Consider the following 20,319-nt stretch of genomic DNA (forward strand, 5'->3'; position numbering starts at 1 on the left):
ATCCAGAAAAAGAATTGTGGGGTCTGAATGCAGACTGAAGCATATGATTTCCTCTCTCTCTCTCTCTTTTTTCTTTTTTTGTTTGTTTCTTCTTTCTTGTGGTTTCTCCCATTAGTTCTAATTCTTCTTTACCACATGACTAATGTGAAAATAGATTCAATATGAATGTATACATAAAGTCTATATCAAATTGCATGCCGTCTTGCAGTGAGGGGTTGGGGAGAGATGGGGAGAAAATTTGGAATTCATAATCTTATAGAAGTGAATGCTGAAAACAAAAATTAAGTATATAAATTAAAAAAAATTAAAAACCCAAATATTTGATGATATAAGGATAAAGGATTAGATTTATTATTATTGACTCTGGGGACAGAACCAGAAGCATTCAGTTATTGTACAAAGGTAGATTGGGGTCCACATAAGGAAAAACTTACTATCAATTAGAGTTATTCTAAAAAGGAATAAATTAGGGTAGCTAGGTGGCTCAATAGATAGAGTGTTGGGCCTAGAGTCAGGAAGACTCATCTTCTTAGTTCAAATCCAACCTCAGACACTTCCTAGCTGTGTGATCCTGAGCAAGTCACTTAACCCTGTTTGCCTTAGTGTCCTCATGTATAAAATGAACTGAATTATGCCAGTATCTTTGACAAGGAAACCCCAAACAGGGTCATGAAGAGTCAGACATGACTGAAGTGACTGAACAACAAAAAGGGAATAAGTTGTCCCATGAGGTAGTGAATTCCCTTTCACTGGAGGTCTTTGGGTGGATGCTAGATGGTCACTGGTTAGGAATATTGTAAAGAGAATTCCTGTTCAGGTTTGGGTTCAACTAGATGACCCCCTGAAGTCCTGTCCAATTATTATTTCTGTGATTCTGTGATATCACTGAGTAATAAATAGTATTTAGATCCCACCAACTGGAAGTACAACAACTTGCTATAGAATTTTTACCATGTATCCTGGTGCCTTTTCCCTTGAAATCTGTCTTTATTTTAAACCACCGCTTCCTATGAACAATTCACTTTGCTTCCTGCTGTTGGCATGAAGAAAATCCTGTGTCCTGTGACCCCAGCAGTTGTGCCTCAGAAGCTGGCTGTTTTCTCAGACCTCTGCGTCATAGAGAAGTAAGAACAGGAAGCAATGGGATGACTGACCATTGAGAATAGCTGTCAGAAAGCATTGTGGTCATGATTCTTCCCTGGGATGAATTCGTTAGCTCTACCTGGGGGATGATAGCGACAGAGCTGCTAGTGTCAGCAGGTATATTTGATCTCTGGACCAGCTGTAATCATCTCAGTGTAAATGTGGCCCATGGAAAAAGAGATAAATTGGTGTTCGATATTCCACCATGGAAAATGACAAATTTTCTGTTCAGTAACAAGCACTGGGTAAGCGACCATTGTTCATCTTGAGCAGCCACACTCTAATAAATCTTTATCTACTCCGAAGATAAGTGGGAGGGTGGCAGCAGCTTCAGCATTTATTCTCTCTTGGCAGCCACCTCCCTTTTACTGGTTTTGGTGTATTTATTTTCAAAGTCAAAATGCATTTACCTAGATCCACCCAAATAGTTCCTTTTTTCAGGACCAATGTATCTTCTTGAAATTTTTCTCTATCCATTGTGAGTATTTTCTGGCACAGATACGAGGGGTATGTGTGTGTGTGTGTGTGTGTACGTGTGTGCGCGCGCACATGCTCATGTGTTTGTTTTTGTTTTTTCGCAAGACAGGTCTGCACTTACAAGTCAATCAGTAAGCTTGTAGCGAGTGCCTACTATGTGCCAGTCATTTTGTCAAGTGTGGAATCCTTTGCTTACAAAATCAATGTCTTCTTTAGCCTTTTCCACTTTTCACTGAGAATAAAAGGGATTTATAATTGGTTTTATGAGTGTATCTATACCATTCAGGATTTGGGTCCTGGCTGTATGGATAGAAACTCATAAAATGTCTGCAGTAGAGACAATAGCCAATTCATTTAGTGATCTATATTAGCCAAAACAAACCAAGTATTCAGTTCTGAATTTAACAAAATAAATCAGTTGATACATCTAACTCTTCGTGAACCTATTACCTAATCACAACACTGGACATTTCCTATCTATTATGATCTATAACATAGAAAAATTACCAAAAAACCAGATCTCATTTGGGTTAGGACTATGGTGGGGATAGGGAGAGGACTGGGGGAAACAGATATCAGTGAGTATTTCTGGTGACTTTTAATAAAACCTTCTGGTTATATATAGTGATGCAAACCCAAGTCCCTTATGAATCAATATCAACAATCAGTAGGCATATATTAGAACTTCTTTGAATTGGAAAATTACCTTTTATGTTGTAGAGTAGCTTATAAAACACCCATGTTATTCAGCAGTCTAGTCTATGAGCAAGACTCTTACATCCAAATGTAATTGCAAAAACAGTTAATGTAGCAGAAACAAATACCCCCTTAAACAAGGATTTGACAGGGACAGCAGAGATAGATGTAGATTTAGAGTTGTCAGGGACCATAGAGGTCACTTAGGTCACCTCTTTTTTATTTTTCAGCTGAGGAAACTGAGGCCCAAAGAGCTCAAGTCATTTGCCTAAGGTCACAGAGGTCATTTATGGAAAAGAAAGTTCTTGAACCCAGATCCACTGTTCTTTGCACTGCAGCAAGTATCCTAGAGAGAGAATAGTACCTCATCCTAGAAAGAGAGCAGCACTTCTTCCTCAAGGTCAGTTCACTGATGTTTAATAGATTAGTTTTAAGGGTTTTGTTTGTTTATTTTTTTAACCAGACCAGTGCGTTCATTGGTGATGGGAACACTCTGTAAGGAAACTCCTTCTACCAATGGAAATCAGCCACTACTTCAAAACTTTTAGTATTTGAGTTGGAAATACACAAAAGTAGAAGTCTAGGCAGCAAGCTGGATAAAGCAGCAGGCCTGGAGTTGGGAAGACTCATCCTCATGAGTTCAAATCTTGCCTTAGACATTTACTAACTGTGTCACTCTGAGCAAGTCACTTAACCCGATTTGCCTCAGTTTCCTCATCTATAAACTGAACTGAAGAAGGAAATAGTAAACCATGCAAGTATCTTTGCCTAGAAAACCCCAAATGAGGTTATAAAGAATCGGACATGACTAAACAAAGAAGAGATAATAAACTCTGTGAAAGGACAGAGGTAACTACTCTTAGTTTAGAGAATATAGACATCTTTCTATTTTAATAGAGAAACTGAAAATAAAATAGAGAGAAAAATGGGCTCGCATCCCTCATTGTGTGCAACAAAATATGTCCAGTGAAGGAACAGGGATAGGGATCTAAGGACTGCTCTGATTCCTGAGCAGTGTTCAATCCACTTTAATCCAACAAATGTCTATTAAGGACTATATGCAGTACGTTAACCTAAGCATTGGGGATATTAATAACATTTTTTAAAAATCCCTGCTCTCCAAAAGTTTATATTCCACTAAGATACCCACCTGAACCTAGAGTTAGGAAGATCTTACTTAAAAACCATCTTCGCACATTTACTAGCTATGTGATTCTAAACAAGTCCCTTGAACCCTGACTCATATGTAAAAGAGGGATAGTAATAGCCCCTACCTCCCAGGGTTGTTATGAGGATCAAAGGTGATACTATTTATAAAGTACTTTGCAAACATTAAAATGTTATATCAAGGCTCTTATCATTATTTCTTATTTTATTTTATCAGCATAAACTAGAGAAATCAGCCACATACAACTTCTGTTTGTTTTTGCATTGATGAATTGTAGAGCACTGAAAACCCCTTTTGAAAAATCCTTGTAATAAAGGAATGAAGGAACTTATCTCCCACTGAGGCAGTTTCCAACACTTGGAAGCAGATAACGAAGTGCTGTTTGAAGGAGAGATGGGATTGTGGGGGGTGGGGGGGTTCCCGGTGCCTTCCAATCATGCTACAGCTGAAGCTGGCCCTGCTGTTAATTGTTTCATGTTCCTTTGGTATGGCAGGCCAGAAAACATGAGCAATGGTCTCTTGTCATCTCCCTCAGACCATCATCTAGGGCCCCGAGAAGTTGAACCAGGCAGCAAAAGTAAAAGGCCTATCCCCTGGGAAATTGTTGGGGATGATGAAGCATGTATGAATCTTAGAAACTACGTGACCAGAACCAGGTGAGATTCACAGGGAGCATCCATTTCAGGTGTTCTCCGGAATTGTAGACATACAGGTAACGTGGAGACAGTAGCCTTTCTTTGGAAGGAGGAAGTGTCTAATAGTCAAAAGAAGACCAGTCAGAGGGCCTACATTCAAATCCTACCTTGAACCATCAGTGTCCACGTGACATTGAACAGGCTCTTGGACCTCCAGGTCCTTATATGTAAAATTCGAGGGTTGAATGGACACTTGGAGCTCCAGACTGATGATCTTATGTTCTTATAACACAGGACTGGCTGCCCCGACCTTGGAATGAACAAGCTATTTGGCCGTAAAGGGATCTTAAGGAGATATTAAGATTTTGAAAGAAATAATTCCTAATCCAGTTAGCATCGATTGCCCTGATGATTTATTTTAGCTTGGAAGGCCTAATTCAGATAGCTTTTAGATTAAGAGATATATAATCACTGTAGTCAGAGACTAACTTCCTCATTTTTTGCTAAGCTGAGCCCCTGCAACTGAGCTGAGCTGGCATAAAGATTACCTCATTTCTCAAGTGTAATGTACCCTCTGGATCCAATTAAGTTACCCTATGTGTTTAGCTCTGTGTTCAGCTAAGTTACTGTTTTGACCACACAACCACAGTAATAGGATATTTCAGTTGGCTCAATACTTCCTTGATGGACAGACTGATTTATGTGGTATCTTGACCAATTAGATAAATAGCCTGGTGAGTGATCCTCCTCTGAAATGCCCCGTTATGCCCCCGAAATGCCTACACTTCAAATATTGGCAATAGTACTTAACTAAATTCAGAATTAAGGGTTAGAATATTCCAGAATATACCTAGCCTAGCCACAAGTCAAATGACCTGTTTCATCCAATCAAAATACTTCACAAGTTTCTCAAGACTCATTTCCCAGTTACTACATTACTACTATGAAAAGAACTCTGTAAAGCCCTTGTTTGTCTCTGACTACTGAGGACTCATCGACCTTAATTGTTGGCAATACTAGCTTTGCTAATAAATCGATCTTGCTCAGAACCTTGTGCCTCAGTTCCTCTCTTTTGCAGATTTTATTGTGACAATTTGCAGTTTAGTTAGGTGAAACTAACACTACATTTAGATTCAGAGAACTGGCTCCCAATCCTAGATCTGCCAAATACCATTTTTGTGACTTGGAACAAGCCACTTCCCCTCTTTCAGAATCAGGATCTTTATAAGTAAAAATAGGAGATGGTGAAGTGGCATACTAGATAGAGCTCTGATCTTGGAGTCAAGAAAACCTGAGTTCAAATCCTGAATGAGACAGTTAACAGCTGTGCAACCCTAGATCATTTACTTAACCTTTCCCAGATTCAGTATCCTCATATGCATAATGGGGCTAATGGTAGCACCTACCTCCCAGAGTTATGAGGATCAAATAAACAAACTAATAAAATGCTTTGCAAATGTTAACTTACTATATATGAGGGTGTACATACACTTATGATAACAGTGATGATTGATGATAATGATAACTATGTTTCTATCATGCTCAGAATCCTTAAGACCTCCAGTATGATCTCAAGTTCTACAAGGGTGGCAATGTCAGTGCTTTCACTTTGGTTGAAAACAGGAAGATGTTTCAGTGCAACAAAGGACTTCCAAGCCCTTTGATTCATGCTTCCTTCTGGATCTTTACAATCCTCATTTTTAGACTTCTTCCCTGGTAGAGACCAAGGAAAGCAGCTGAAAACCAAGGAACTATGAATATTTCAGGTTAGGAAGTTAAGAAACTTTGGCTGAACAGGTTGGGACAGTAACTGACCAGGTTCTCCAGTGGGAGACTAGAATCAATTGTATAATGAGGGTATGAGACTGAGTCCCATATCATAGCCTGGTCAATTCTTCCAGTTTACAAAATTCTGTAACCATCTCCATTTTTGCCTAGGGTCCAAAAAGTCCAATTATTTGAATCCTGAACCAAACCTAATGATTGTACATTACTCAGAGTGTGCGTGAGTAAGGAAATATGGCCAGAGACAGGATGTATACTAGCTCAGAAAGCCCCAATCCAGTCTCAGATAGACTTGTTTTTTTCTTTCTTTTTCTATTTTATTCTTCCTTACATTATCACTACTAATGGTCAGAATCCTAAATCATCATTTTATTCAAAATATCCTCTCCAGAATGTGAAGAAATGATTCCGAAATCCATTTTCCATCATTTCTCTCTCACCTCTAGGTCGCTGCCCTACTCTATATCTACTAGTTTTTACTGTATTTCCTGCCCCTAGGTCTCATTTATATCTAGTCTTCTTGTATCTATCCACGTAGGTCAGGAGGTTCTGAATCAATCCTGACCATGAGCTAAGTCGTGATATGATCACTGTTGACATGAAGATATCCAAAGACAAAGAGAAGATCTTGTCTCGCTCAGGTCATTCTCAACTCTTGTTGCTGATGTGACTACTTCCCATGGCTCATAGACTGAAAAGGAAAGAGAACCAAAGCCCTAACCTGCTTCTCCAGTCTGCCACAATGTTCTTCTCAATAATCTGAAGTTTCGGATGACTTTCTATTATTACCGCTCTTTCAAGGCTAGATTCTGTTCCTGTACTGGGAATCTACATTCTTTTAAAAAAGATGTCATTAGAGCCTTGTGACAGGCTGACACAAATGAGACCTAAAGGGTATGATTAAATGTGTATGTATGCACATCACACACACACATACATATATGATAATATATGACCTATAATAACACACATAATACATATATGTGGCAGTTAGATGGATATATCACTGGGCCTGGAGTCAGAAAGAACTGATACCAAATCCATTCTCAGATACTTAGCAGCTCTGTGACCCTGGGCAAGTCAGTTAACTTACGTTTGCCTTAATCCACTGGAGAAGGAAATAGAAAAATCTTTCCATTATTTTTGGCAAGAAAACCCATGGTCAGTGTGGTCCACAGTGTCCCAAAGAGTTGGACATGACTGAATGACAACAACAGTATAAGCCTATATACAAACATACACATATATAAACATATGTACATACATATATACACATATACATGTATATCTACATACATTATACACGCACATATACACTATGATATGGGAATTCTGTGTTTACTTCTCACAAGCCTTTGGTAACTTCTCTCTCTCTCTCTCTCTCTCCATACATATGTGTGTATGTATATGTATATATGTATATACACACATATATATGCATACACATATATGCGTATATAATGTTATATTTATTATAATACACATAGTATATATTATATATACATTATTATATATGTGTATATCATAGCATTATATATAATTATATATAATATAAAATATTATATTTGAGAGATGGTCACAAAATGTTGCTTGCAGCTACTGTGGTTGTGTAAGGCCAATAACAAGACCAACAGCACCAGCACACGGGGGGCTGCTAGCACAGGTCCTTTGATCTGCTTTTCTAAGGAAAGCAACTTTAAAGGGTTTACAAGTTCACTTTAATTAAACATACATATATCATTCACTTAGTTCAGGGGGAAAAGTCACAACCCTGAACTTCAGAGAAAAGACAAACAGAAATTACAACCAGAAATTACACAGACCAAATAACACAAATCACCAGACAAGCTTCTATCTTACTGTAGCAATATATACATAGTTACCAGAGAGAGAGGCACCAACATCTGGGTTTTCAAAGCCGGGGGGCTCCTTAATGGCTACGCAGAGTCTCTATACAATACTCTTTCAATGAGTGAGCCCCCAAGCAAAATGCTAACCTCAGAGTACACATATACTTACTCAGGGTCAGAGGGCATCATAATCATGTGAGTCAAATGCATGTGACCTAGGCCTTCCCATGACTTAAGCAGGTCATCAAAGACTCTTGATTCAATCAAAGATTCTTGATTGAAACAAAGGCAAGAGTCAAAGGCACTTGATTGCCTTAGTGCTGAGAAGCACTCCAAAAGAAAAAAACAGCAAAAAGTCCCACCCTGCTTGCCATTACAAAGAAAGACACACATCCTAAGTGTCAATTACCTCTAAAATTTCCCTTACCTTCCCAGACCGTCCTTTCCAGCTTTGACCATAACATTGTAGGCTCATAACTTCAGAGCTAGAAGGGACCTCAGAGATCATTTAGTCCAACCCCCTCATGGAAACTGTGACCCAGAAGGTCATAATGAAGTCATAATGCAGTAAATGGCAAATCTGCAACTTGGACCTGAAGAATTTTTGTCCAGATCCCAAACTCTCCCTCTCTCATGCTACTTCCCATAATAAGTGGCAGCCGTACCTTTGACCAGAAGAGTTGCTTTCACCCGCCCACTGGCCACTGCAAATCCATGCTTCCTTTCTCAAGTTTGGTCTCCCAGCTTCTGCTAAATGAGTGGCTTTTTCACTCAATCTTTCCTCCTTCATATCTGCCTATGTTCCCCCATTCCCCACCAAAACAAAACAAAACCAAAAAAAAAAAAAACCTGCTACAGCTATTGAAGCCAAAGGAGGTGATATCCTCAGTGAGAGTCTCTGCTGGCATCTCTCCACTACTCTTGACTGTCTTCCATATGCTGGAATTTGACACTGCCTATTACCATGGTTTCAGCTAACCTTTTGAGTGCATGCAGGAAATTATGAGATTCACATGTATCATGTCATGATGAAGGGAGAGTCATTAATAGATTTGGTAAACATAGTATCAGTGCTATGTATTCAATGACTGAGGGCTTGATCAGTAAAATTCCCAAGGCCCTATAGTTCCACATAATTAGTAGCCAAAGGTTTACTAGTCTAGAAGCAAGAACATGATGGGCAGGCCCAAAGGAGGGGTAAGGGAGCTGATTACAGAGGAGGATTATAGCAGGGAACACTTTTGCCAATTCCTTTCTCCCACTGGAATTATTAGTGTGCTTCATGGGGGCAGAACCTGAAACCCCACAATAAAAACACAAGTTGGGATACAGCTGATATCAGAAAGAGCTGGGGCTAAGCCACTCCTATCTGTGTGGTGCCTGGATCTGTGAATGACACAAGGCAGCTTATTAAAGGATTTAAGACCCCAGATAAGGGCTCTGATCAGGAGATCAACATTTTCCTGCCTCTGGAGAATGGGAGAAATCAGGGGAAATGTGATTGTTGTCATTTGCACTTAGGCAGGTTCATTCTGGATAGAGTGGTCAAAGTGTTTGATACGGTTGATCAGAAGAGCCTTACTATCATGCATATCCCAAGTCAATGCTTGACTGGAACTTGGAAAATCCAGAAGAGGTCTTTTCTAGGCTCTGGTGGTTCTTCAGTGAGCAGTGAATGATGAATTCCTCAGTCAGTGAGCCATGATGTACTCTAAGGGGCGCTGAGATTAACGGGTTGACAAGGACACCAAGACCTGCCAATGTAAGGCTATAGCTGCTGAGGCCCAGCCAGTAGGAACAGCCAGAGGGATAAGCTCACTGCCTCTTGCTGCTTTCCAAAACCAGTGACCTGTGATAAGCTGTAAGAAGTACATTCAGCTGTGTAGTATTCAGCAGCAGGAAGGAAAAATGATGAACAGATGCTAGTCTAGGCAGATTGGGTAAGATGTGAGAGCCAAAAGGCATTTCTCTGAGGGTTCAGGTTTAAGGTAAGTCATGGAACAGAGAGCTAAAGCCCAAGGAAAGAGATTTTTACCAGCAGGGGAGAATCAAGGCCAAAGAAGGATGTAGCAAAGGAGCTTGGATGCCAAGGTAGAAGATGCCAAAGGTAACCGACGCAGGTAGTAACTCCGTGAGCTCAGCTGGTTTAGAAGGCTCAGGGAAGCACTTGGAGCCCTACACCTTCTGTAGAAGCTGTAAAGGTGTTCAAGCGGGCTTGCTCTGATGCCTATCTGGTGTCCACACCCACAGTCACACTGAAACAGCACAGTAAGAAGGGTCATTGCTAATATTCACTGCTTGAAATGCATGATACCTCCAACAGAGAAGGTGCATGAGATAAATTGTCAGAGAATTCACAACACAACGGAAAGAGAGCCGGATCTGGAGGCAGAGTACATTCGTACGAATCTTACCTCTGCTATTTATTACCTGCATGACCTTGGGCAAGTCTCTTAACCAGTCTGGGCTTCAGTTTCTATAGCTTAAAATAAGATTAAGTGCCCTCTAAGGTCCATTACCCTTCTAAAATGCTTATCCTATGATTTTGATAATGCTTTTTCCTCCCCATCACAATGAATCAATCTCAATGCTAAGCTAGCACACCTTTCCTTGAATCATTCCTTCCCCTTGGAGTGCAGCATCCTGTTTAATCTCTCCTATCCAAACATGGACTACACCTACTTTCCCAAAGAGTATCACAGTGTCATAGAAGTTGAGTTGGAAGGGATCTCAGTAATCACCTTGGTGGCGATCCAGTCCAAACAATACATAAAAGGAATCCTTACTACAACATGTCTAACAAGCAGTCACCCAACACCTCCTTGAAGACCCTTATGGAAATGGGCTCTATCCTATTTCAAGTCATCCCTTTCTACATTTGGGGATTTTACACATATCTAACAAGTAAGGTTATTTTTTTCCCTCAATTCAAACCTAAATATGCCTTTTTCAAAAAAAATTACTTATTTCTGTAGATTCTGCCCTTTATGTCAGTCAGAATAAGATTAATCTTTCTTCCACATAATAGCCTTTCAGCTACATCAACACAAACAGCACATTGTCTGGCACATAGTAGGTGATATATAAATGCTTATTCCCTTTCTTTCCCTACATGTATTCTCTTCCTATGCTAAACATGCAATTTTTCTTCTACTTCTTCACATATATAATAGACAGTCTCTCACCACTATCCTGGTTGCCTTTTCTGGACATTCACCAGCTGATCGAAATTATTCTTAAGCTAAAGTGAACTGAACTGAGAGCAATATGCCAGATGAGTTATGATGAAGGCACAATATAATCACCCTACCATGCCCCTACTCCTAGTAGCCCTGCTCCTGTCACTACATACACTTCAAGATCAAATTAGCTTTAACTTTTTTGACTGCCTTATCACCCTACTTACACTGAATTTGCAGTCTTCTAAAAAGAAAAAAAACAGACGTTTTTTCAAAATATTGATGTCTAATGTTGTACCCACCCCATCTTCTACTACTGAATTTTATTTTTGGGTAAAATCTTCAGGAAAAAATGTTTTTCTTTGTTTTTGTTTTTGATATTTTTTCCCCAGAGACCTGTTAACAGACCCCATTCCCTGGTGGTGGTGGTGGGCATGTATTACCTTGATTCTGACAAGCTAGTATCTAGCCTTGAGGACAAAGGATGTGACTCAGTCATATGGGAGATTAGGAAGGCTATTTTTGCACTATCAATGGGGGACTCTATTTGTTGGAAGCAATTGTTTAGAAGAGTAAGAATAGATTTTGGTAGACTGGTTTTCCATGTCTCACCCAAGCCGGAAAGCCAGGGGCTACACATGGGTCCAATCCAGTGTTGGGATTCAGTCAGGTTCATACCACTTTGGTAGAACAGGTACCTAATTTTAGGTTTAGTTCCGTGAACCAGTTGTTAGCGGGGGCGGAGCCTGCACCCACCAGTCAGTGGCAGAGGATGCTCTTTGGCTTGGTTCCCTGGAGAACTGGTTGTTAATTTATTACTGGTCCAATCCCAACACTGATTAGAATGGGAATTTTTACCTGCTCCATATCCAACCTGGTCCTAAATTTGCCCTTCCTTAAGCAACTAGGTGGTCTCCTAATCCCAGGGGCTCACCATATTGGTGCCAAACATTTATAGGACATCTAATGGGTAGAGTCCACTGTAGCTTAGAACTTCAGTGCAGAGGAGATCCACCTGCCTCAGTTTCCCTAGTTAGTAAGATTACAAGCATGAGCCACCATGGCTGGTCAAATAGTAAGAATGAATGAGACTGAAATACTGCTTTTTTTTGATTTATGAAGTGCTTTTGTTAAAATAAAACAACCCTGTGGGGTAGTCTTTAATAATAATGACTGATAACAATAATAACAATAGATATTTTTATGGCCCCACAAAATTGGAAAACTGTTTTATTTAAATTCATTACCTCACTTGAGATTTTAAAAAAAAAAAAGTCTAAGAGTTTTGTTCTACAAGTGTTGTTATTCCCATTACAGAGAAGAAGCCCAAGGTTCAGAGAGAATAAATGGCAGAACAAGTCATGCAAAAGTCATGCAAATGTTATTAACTCCCTCTTTCAGATGAGTAAATTGAGGTTAAATGACTTGCCCACAATTAGAAAGCTAGTCAGTGTCTGAATTGCTACTTGAACCTATCTTTCATGATCAGAGTTCTTTCACCTGTACCACATTACTTCTCTTACCAGTGAGCTTATTCCCAGACATTAACCCATACCCCTGGAACCCCCTCCAATTTTCCTGGTTGACCATTTGAGTTCCGCTGCAGTAATAGAGAATCAGTAAGAGTCCTCTCGATTACTAAAAGAGTACTTGGAATCTGGGACTCTCTTATTTTTCCTCCACTGGGGGCAAAACTTGTTCCTAGAATTCAGTGTTTTCCTTCCTACCATATTATCACAGTATCACAGTTGAAATAAATGATTTAAAATGGACTTGGAGCTTGAGGGCCCCTGATCAACCATATTGGTTCCAGTTTCTCTCTAACCTTATCATATAATGCAAGGGAAGGGGAAGAAAGGAAGATATGAATTATACTAAAAGATCAAACTAAGGTTCGTTATAAGGCTACGCACATGAAGATACATAAGATTGTCCTGGGGCAAAACAAAATCAAAATGATGGCCCAAAATCAAAATGATAACAGGATTTAATTGGAGGGACAGTCATTGCAAATGTCAACCAGATCCCTGCCTGGATTTTGTCCTTCAGACATCATACTATCAGCAGCCTCTCAACCAGTTACGAATCGTACTGTTCTATCACCCAGCTCTCATTTCTTCACAATTTCCCAAGAACAGTATGAAACTCTTTACCATGTGATTTGCTAAACTCTAGGTAAGTTGAAGTTTCTAGAGACTTTTTTACCTGATCGATACAAACCTAAATAACAACTGAGATTCTCAAAAGAAGCTCTTAGTTTGGACAAAATGACTCAAAGAGATGATTTGGGGGCAGTCCCTCAAAAAAGAAACCCAGGTGTGACATAGGTACTTTATCATTCCCTTAATTAGATTTATAGTCACCAAAATCAGAGTCTACGTCATATCTGGCATGGTCCCCAGTTTCATGTTATAAGGGGAAGACTGCAGACTATCAAAACTATCATGCTGGTGTTCTAGAACTAGCAAGGAAAGTTCATGGGTTAAATCTTAGGAAAGTAGTGGGGAGCCCAAATATTGGAATAGATCTACCACACTTTCTCCAATGATCTAGTTCCTTCCCCATTCTTTTCTTCTCTCTCTTAAGTTAAACCACTCTCATCTCATCCCTCTACCATAATATCACCAAATGTCAAAGACTCAGAACCTTTTTGTAACTTCTCTTATTCTTAGTGCCACTAAAACTGTCCTAGATTTAATTGCAATCTACCCCCATCCACACAGCATAGTAACTACAACTTCTCTCTATACACTCCTACCCTTTGGCCACCAGGAGTTTCAGGTATTTCTAGACTTTCTGCATGAAGTATAGCGCTACCCCCAGGTCCCTTTTTGGAAAAAGCTACATGAAAGAGCACTGATCCAAATGAAACCCAGAAACAATGCACTGAATCTTTGCCCATGGAGTACAGGAAGAAAGAATGAAGGAACTGTGGACCCTAAATGGTTAAATATGGAATTTTGTCTCCCTGTTTGTGAAAGAGATGTAAAGAGATATATAGACAAGGAAGAAAGGGAGAGATTTTTTTTTTAATTATCAAAATTGCTACTCCATCAAATCAATCATTAAACATTTATTAAGCACCTGCTATAGGGATGTAAGAGCCTAAAAAATGGAAAATGGTCTACTTATATCAAACTAAGATTAATCGCATTCATTTATGTGAAATTCTTATCATTTTTGCTTAGTCAGCATGCAGAACAATAACAATCATGTCATTAAATATGCATTAGATTGACTTTGTGGTAAGGTTTAGTTGATTAAAAGAGTAAATTAAGGGCAGCTAGGGAATGCAGTGGATAGAATGCCAGCCCTGGAGTCAGAAGGACCTGAATTCAAATCTGTCTTCAGATACCTGACACTAGCTGTGTGACTCTGGGCGAGTTACTTTACCCTGATCGCCTTGCAAAAAAAAAAAAAAAAGGAAACTGTATAACTTGTATAAGGTTTAGCATCAGTAAAATCTAATAATAAATCTCAAAAGCCACCCACGAAATGTGCTTCATTCCTATAGAGCCTCGCATTTTATATTTACTGTACATAGCTATCCAGAAAAGGGCAAGGTCTACCACTGTATCCAGGGCCACTGTACTCAGATGGCTCTGGAGGAGAAAGTGAGGCAGATGACTTTGCACAGCCCTCTTTCACTTAAATCCAATTCACTTGCAAATCAAGGCGTCACCTTCCTGATTTCATCATCCTCTTCCAGCATGTAGGACAAAGAACAATCTATGAGTAGTCTGGGCTGCCCATGGGGGATCCAACTAGCCATTTACAGTTGGGCAATGCAGCTCCTTCCTCTTCCCTTCCCCTTTCCTTTCCCCTCCCACTTCACTTCCCTCCTTGTTCTCCCTCTGGCCACATAGGATATCAAACCTTTACAAATGGGTGCTTTGTCCAAAAGAATGTAAATTTTGATGGCTGAAACCTAGCAAGATATCTTGGGGTTTCTTAAACCCAATTTACTCTGGCTCTCATTAATTAGCCCACTATGGGTCCCAGCCCAAGCCTCATTTAATGGTCATTGTTTGGGCCCTGATGGCTTAGAGTCAATGTAAATAGTAATTGTTTCTGTTTTGGCCCAAAACCCTGAGGGTCTTCCCCTCCCAGTTTGATTTTTTTTTTTTTTTTGATTAGGTAAAAGAGGCCATTCTTTGGCTCATTTCTTACCTGGCCTTAATCATTGCCTCAGTCAAAGTGAGAATTGGAAAAGACTTTACCTTAAAGAGACCAAGGTCTCCCACTGCATCCAAGGCCATCTCCAGTCATCCTGATCTATATCTTGCCACTGGACCCAGATGTCTCTGGGAGAAGAAAGTGAGGCTAGTGACTCTGCACAGCCCTGCCTCATTTAAATCCAATTCCCATACAAATCGTGGCATCACCTTCCTGATGTCATGGTCCTCTTTGAGAAGGAAGGACAAACAACAACAACATAGCTGTCCATACATCATGGTCAATCACTTAGTACTATTAAAAATTTTTGAAAGAACAATGAAAGAGAACATTGTTTTGGGGTATTTTTCTTTTCTCTGGACACCTGTGTTGGGACAAAATTGCTAAGGCAGGGAACAGTTTCCTTTGGTTCATCCAAAGCTAAGTGTAATAAGACTTAAAGAAAGTAAAAAGTAGAAATAGAGAACATCAAGATTATCTGTAAGTGACCTTTTTGGAAATAAGAAAAAAATTAGAAGCATACCTAGTATGACTCCTGTCTGGATCTAAAAGTAATCAATATAAATGAAGCAGAATTGGTTAAAACTAAAATACTCATTGTTTCCTATTTATTTTGGCAGAGCACTTCAAGAACTTTAAATATGAATCCCATCCCTCAAAGCTATTCTTGAGAAATTACACAGTATCAAAATACTCTAAACTCTGATTGAACCTTATTCCACTACAGGGTCCATATGTAACCTACACTCATTAAATATTTTCCAATAATATTAATATTTGTTTTTGTGGTTTTTATTTTTTTTTAATTTTAAAGAGTTCATTGGGGGCGGTAAGCCCCGGTGTTTCATTTTAACACATCTTTCTTTACAATCCTTTATTTATGAAGACAGTTATGTGATGATGATGAGTTAGCATCCTTATGGAAGGACTTAGCTGAGCTGTATTAGGCAAAAGAAGGGAAGAGTGGTTACATGAGATCTCTGTGTTTTAGGGTTCTATAATGCAGAAAAAACATCATCAATACAATCTTGCCTCATGGTTAGGATAATATAATATCTAACATTTATATATTTCAATATCTACAACATCTCATAATCTGTCCCTTCTCTTTACTCAAAAATCCACCACCCTAATTCAAGGCTTTATAATATCCCACCTAGAAAATTGCAAAAGCATCCTATACATTTGATAGTGTCTTTTCCCACTAAGACACAGCTCTGAACATGTCCTATAACTATTCAGTAAACTCCAATCAAATTTAGCTTCCTCTTAGTATCTAAAGTCCTTCCAACCTGGCCCCACTTATCTTTCTAGTCATCATATATTTCTCTATTTCCTGAACCCAACAGCCAAGCTAAATACTAGCCTTACTGCTATATCTCACGCATGACACTGTATTTCTTATTTTCCTTCCTTTTTATAGGCAGTGACTTGTGCATCAGATTAATGCCCTCTTCATCTCTGTCTTTTTGAATTCTTTGTTTCCTTCAAATCTCTACTCAAGCACCACCAACATCTACATTAAACATTTCCTGAGCTTGTGATCCCCCAAAGAATACATGGAATGAATGAATACACATAGGAATTAATGAATGAGTGAATTAAAAGCATGTCTGCCAATTTATTAACCCTACATCTTCCATGATGCTTTTTGTCCCCCAAACCATTGAGTTGTTGTGGGTTTTTAATGCTCTTGCTCCTTAGACTCTCCATCAGAAATTTCCATCTCAGTTTTGCACTTCTGTAAGCTATTATTAGCTTATATGGCATTTATTATAATTATCTTTTATTGTTTTATCCCCTTATTTAACTGCAAACTCTATGAGGGTAAGTCCTAACTTCTTCTCTAATGTCATTTTTCCCAGCAGTCTAGTCAGTAATAGTATCTGACCACGATAGGCATTTATTTGCTTCTTTCATGAATAAATCAATGAAAGAACTCTCCAAGAAAATTAAAATGAAGTTAGAATTATTAGCAGTCAAGGATGTAAGTACTCTGTAACACTGAAGTTTCCTAGGAAAAATAGCATCTATCATCTTTTGAGAGGCTCCTACCACTGATCCTGATTTGTTTTTTTTTAAGGGGTGTTTCAACAATCTGGCTAGCAGCTGTTGTGGGGGTGAAAGACCAACAGAAGCCCAAGAACAAGCACGCTACCAGCATGCTGCAGGTTCTTTTGATCTGTTTAACTAAGGAAAGCTATGTTAAGAGGTTGACAAGCTTACCTTAATTCAGCATACAAATATCATTCACTTAGTTCAGGGGAAAAGACCAGCACACTGAACTTCAGAGCAAATTACAAACAAATTACAAACATCAACAGACAGACCTTGTCTGATTCAAATCCCAATACATAGTTACCAGAGTTTAACAAAGTCCCAACATCTGGGTTTACGAGCTAGAGGGCTTCTTAGCTACAGCTGCCTGGGAGTCTCCAAACACCACCAAGAGTGAGAGCCCTGTGCAAATGGCTCTGTCCTCTCTTCTTATAGGGCTTCAGACATCATCAAATGTCATCAGAATGACCAGAACTTAGGCTGCTATGATTGGCTCTTGAGTTAGCACCTCCCCTTAGCCAGCCCCACCTTGAGCCCCACCCTAGTCACCAATCCACACCCACATAGGTTCTACACCTAATAGGGGTTTGAGCCTGGGGCTTAGCACCTAGTAAGACTCAATGAAATACACTGAATTATTCAAAGGAAACAAAAGCCAAACTCTTCAAGGGCACTTGGGTGAACTAAGTGCTAAGAGCCCATTTTGCTTACCAACACAAGGGGTTAGGTAAAGATGTGGGAAAGGATGGAAACATTTGTTATGGCATAGCCCAATTTAGTGAAACCAATTCTCATTGTACCACAGGGACTCCCTTGTACCAATTGACCATCAACACAGAGATCATCTCCAACATTATTCAATGAAACTACCTAATGAGCCAATTGTTGTGGAAATTAGCTGAATTTGCCTCTGAAAATTGCCAATGATTAGTTGATTATGGTTTGAATTGAATTTAGATTACTATAGAAAGCTACATAAGTAACCCTAAAATAAACCCTGTGAAATATTTCAATTTGCTGCTTGATCTCACATTAGGACTAAAATCAAATTCTATTATCAAAATTTCATTGCTAGGATTTTTTTAAATCGACACTCTTTTATCTAATTTTTCTTGATTTTCATCTGTTTACAAGGAAAGAACAATTCCCTGGCTCAGGGATAAGAATAAGCATTTTTTCACTAATTTCCCCAATCAGAACATAGATGTTCTTGTTCTAATAGCAAACAGTAGTGGCCCAATCTTAGCATATTATCCTAAGAGTTTTCCTACTTAGTTTTCCTACTTTCTTATAAGAATTTTAAAATGAGGAGCTTTATGTACGTCACTCTCTCAGGAGGTAAGAAGCACATTTTTTATCAGTCTTCTGGAATCATGGTTGATTTTTGGTGGATCAGAGTTCTTAAGAAATTCAAAGCTGATTTTTTTTACAATATTATTGTAATTATATATTGTTCAGATTCTGCTCCCTTCACTTGGCATCAGTGCATATATGTACAATATTCCCAGTTTTCCCTTAAAATGAGAATTCCATCATTTCTTATAGCATAATAGTTTCTTGTCGCCTTCATACATAATGCTTTGTTTCAGCCATTCTCCATTAATAGGCATAAGAATATTCTTCCTTGCAGTCCTCTGGAATAGTGGCTGGTCATTGCATTATTCAGAGTTCTCAAGTCTTTCGATTTTCTTTGCCCACAGGACTGCTGTTATTGTTAATTGTTCTCTTGGTTCTACTCATTTCATCCAATATCAATGCATACAAGTATTTGTGGATTTCCCTTAAACTGTTGTTGAAAAGTTATATATTTGTGAGGACTTATTTTGTTTGAATATGCATATTGGTGACAAAGGTTTAGTTTTTATTTTGTTTGTATTTGTCTTCAGTGGAGGTGTTGGGGCAGGAGGAATGGGAGAGAGAGAGAAAAGGGCTTATTAATTAGAACAAAGAAAAGCTTTTAAAAAAGAAAAAAAGGATAATTTTAAAAAAGAAAATAAGAAGTCTTAAAAGAATATCTCCAGACACAAGAGTACGGGAGAAAATTTACTTGCTGGAATGATAAGCTCCTAAGTTTAGTCACACAGTGATTCTTGATATATCAACAAGTTCCAAAGATGTGACTTCTAAGAAAATCCATAATTCTAGCAGTTCCTAGAATGGGACAAAATCTGAGAAAAAGCCTTTTTCTGGATGGTCCAATAGCCAAGAAGCATTTTTAAGTGCCTGCTACATACCAGTATTATCACAGGCAATGGGGGTATAAAGAAAAGTCAAAGCATCCCCAACTTGACAATGTTCTTCCAAAAATGTCATATCCAGAATTGAACACAATATCCTAGATAATGTGTGACTAGGGTAGAGTGCACTGGGACTAATCACTTCCATAGTCCTCTACACAGAGCCCCTCAACACAGCCTAAAACCTCATTAGTCTCTGTGGCTGCCATGTTGAATTATTGGCTCACATTTGGGATTGTAGCAAACTAAAACCATTTTTTCTCCATCTTCTATTTGTGGAGCTGTGTTTATTTTTTAAGCATACAGCAAGTTTTTATATTTAAATTTCATCTTACAAGATTTAGCCCAATGTATCGAGTTAGGGGTCTAATCAGCAACAAAGCAAGTTTTCTCCAAAGTTCAGCTCATACACAACTTACTACAAGATGAATCCTTTGTGGATCCTCCCAGGTACTCATGCCTTTCATCATCATCATCATCATCATCATCATCATCATCATCATCATCACCATAATAATAATTATAATGACAATGATGATAATAGCTAACATCATATAGTACTTGCGATGTTCCAAGCAATGTGCTAAACACATTGTAATTAATATCTTATTCGATCCTCACAACAACCTGGGAGGTAGCTGCTGTTATTAACTCTACTTAATAGATGAAAAAAACTGAGCCAAACAAAGATTAAGTGACTCGCTTAGGGTTACACAGCTAGTAGGTATCTTAGGCTAGATTTGAACTTAGAACTTTCAGACTCCAGGGCTGGTGTTCTATGAACTGCACCACAAATTACCATGTATTTTTTTCTGTATATACATATATGTATATATACACACATACACACAAATACATGCACACACATATACACACATGGACATATATACATTTCTTTATTTGCAAACCTCTCCC

This window comes from Trichosurus vulpecula, chromosome 8 (genome assembly GCF_011100635.1).
Source record: "Trichosurus vulpecula isolate mTriVul1 chromosome 8, mTriVul1.pri, whole genome shotgun sequence".
Classification (NCBI taxonomy): Eukaryota; Metazoa; Chordata; class Mammalia; order Diprotodontia; family Phalangeridae; genus Trichosurus; species Trichosurus vulpecula.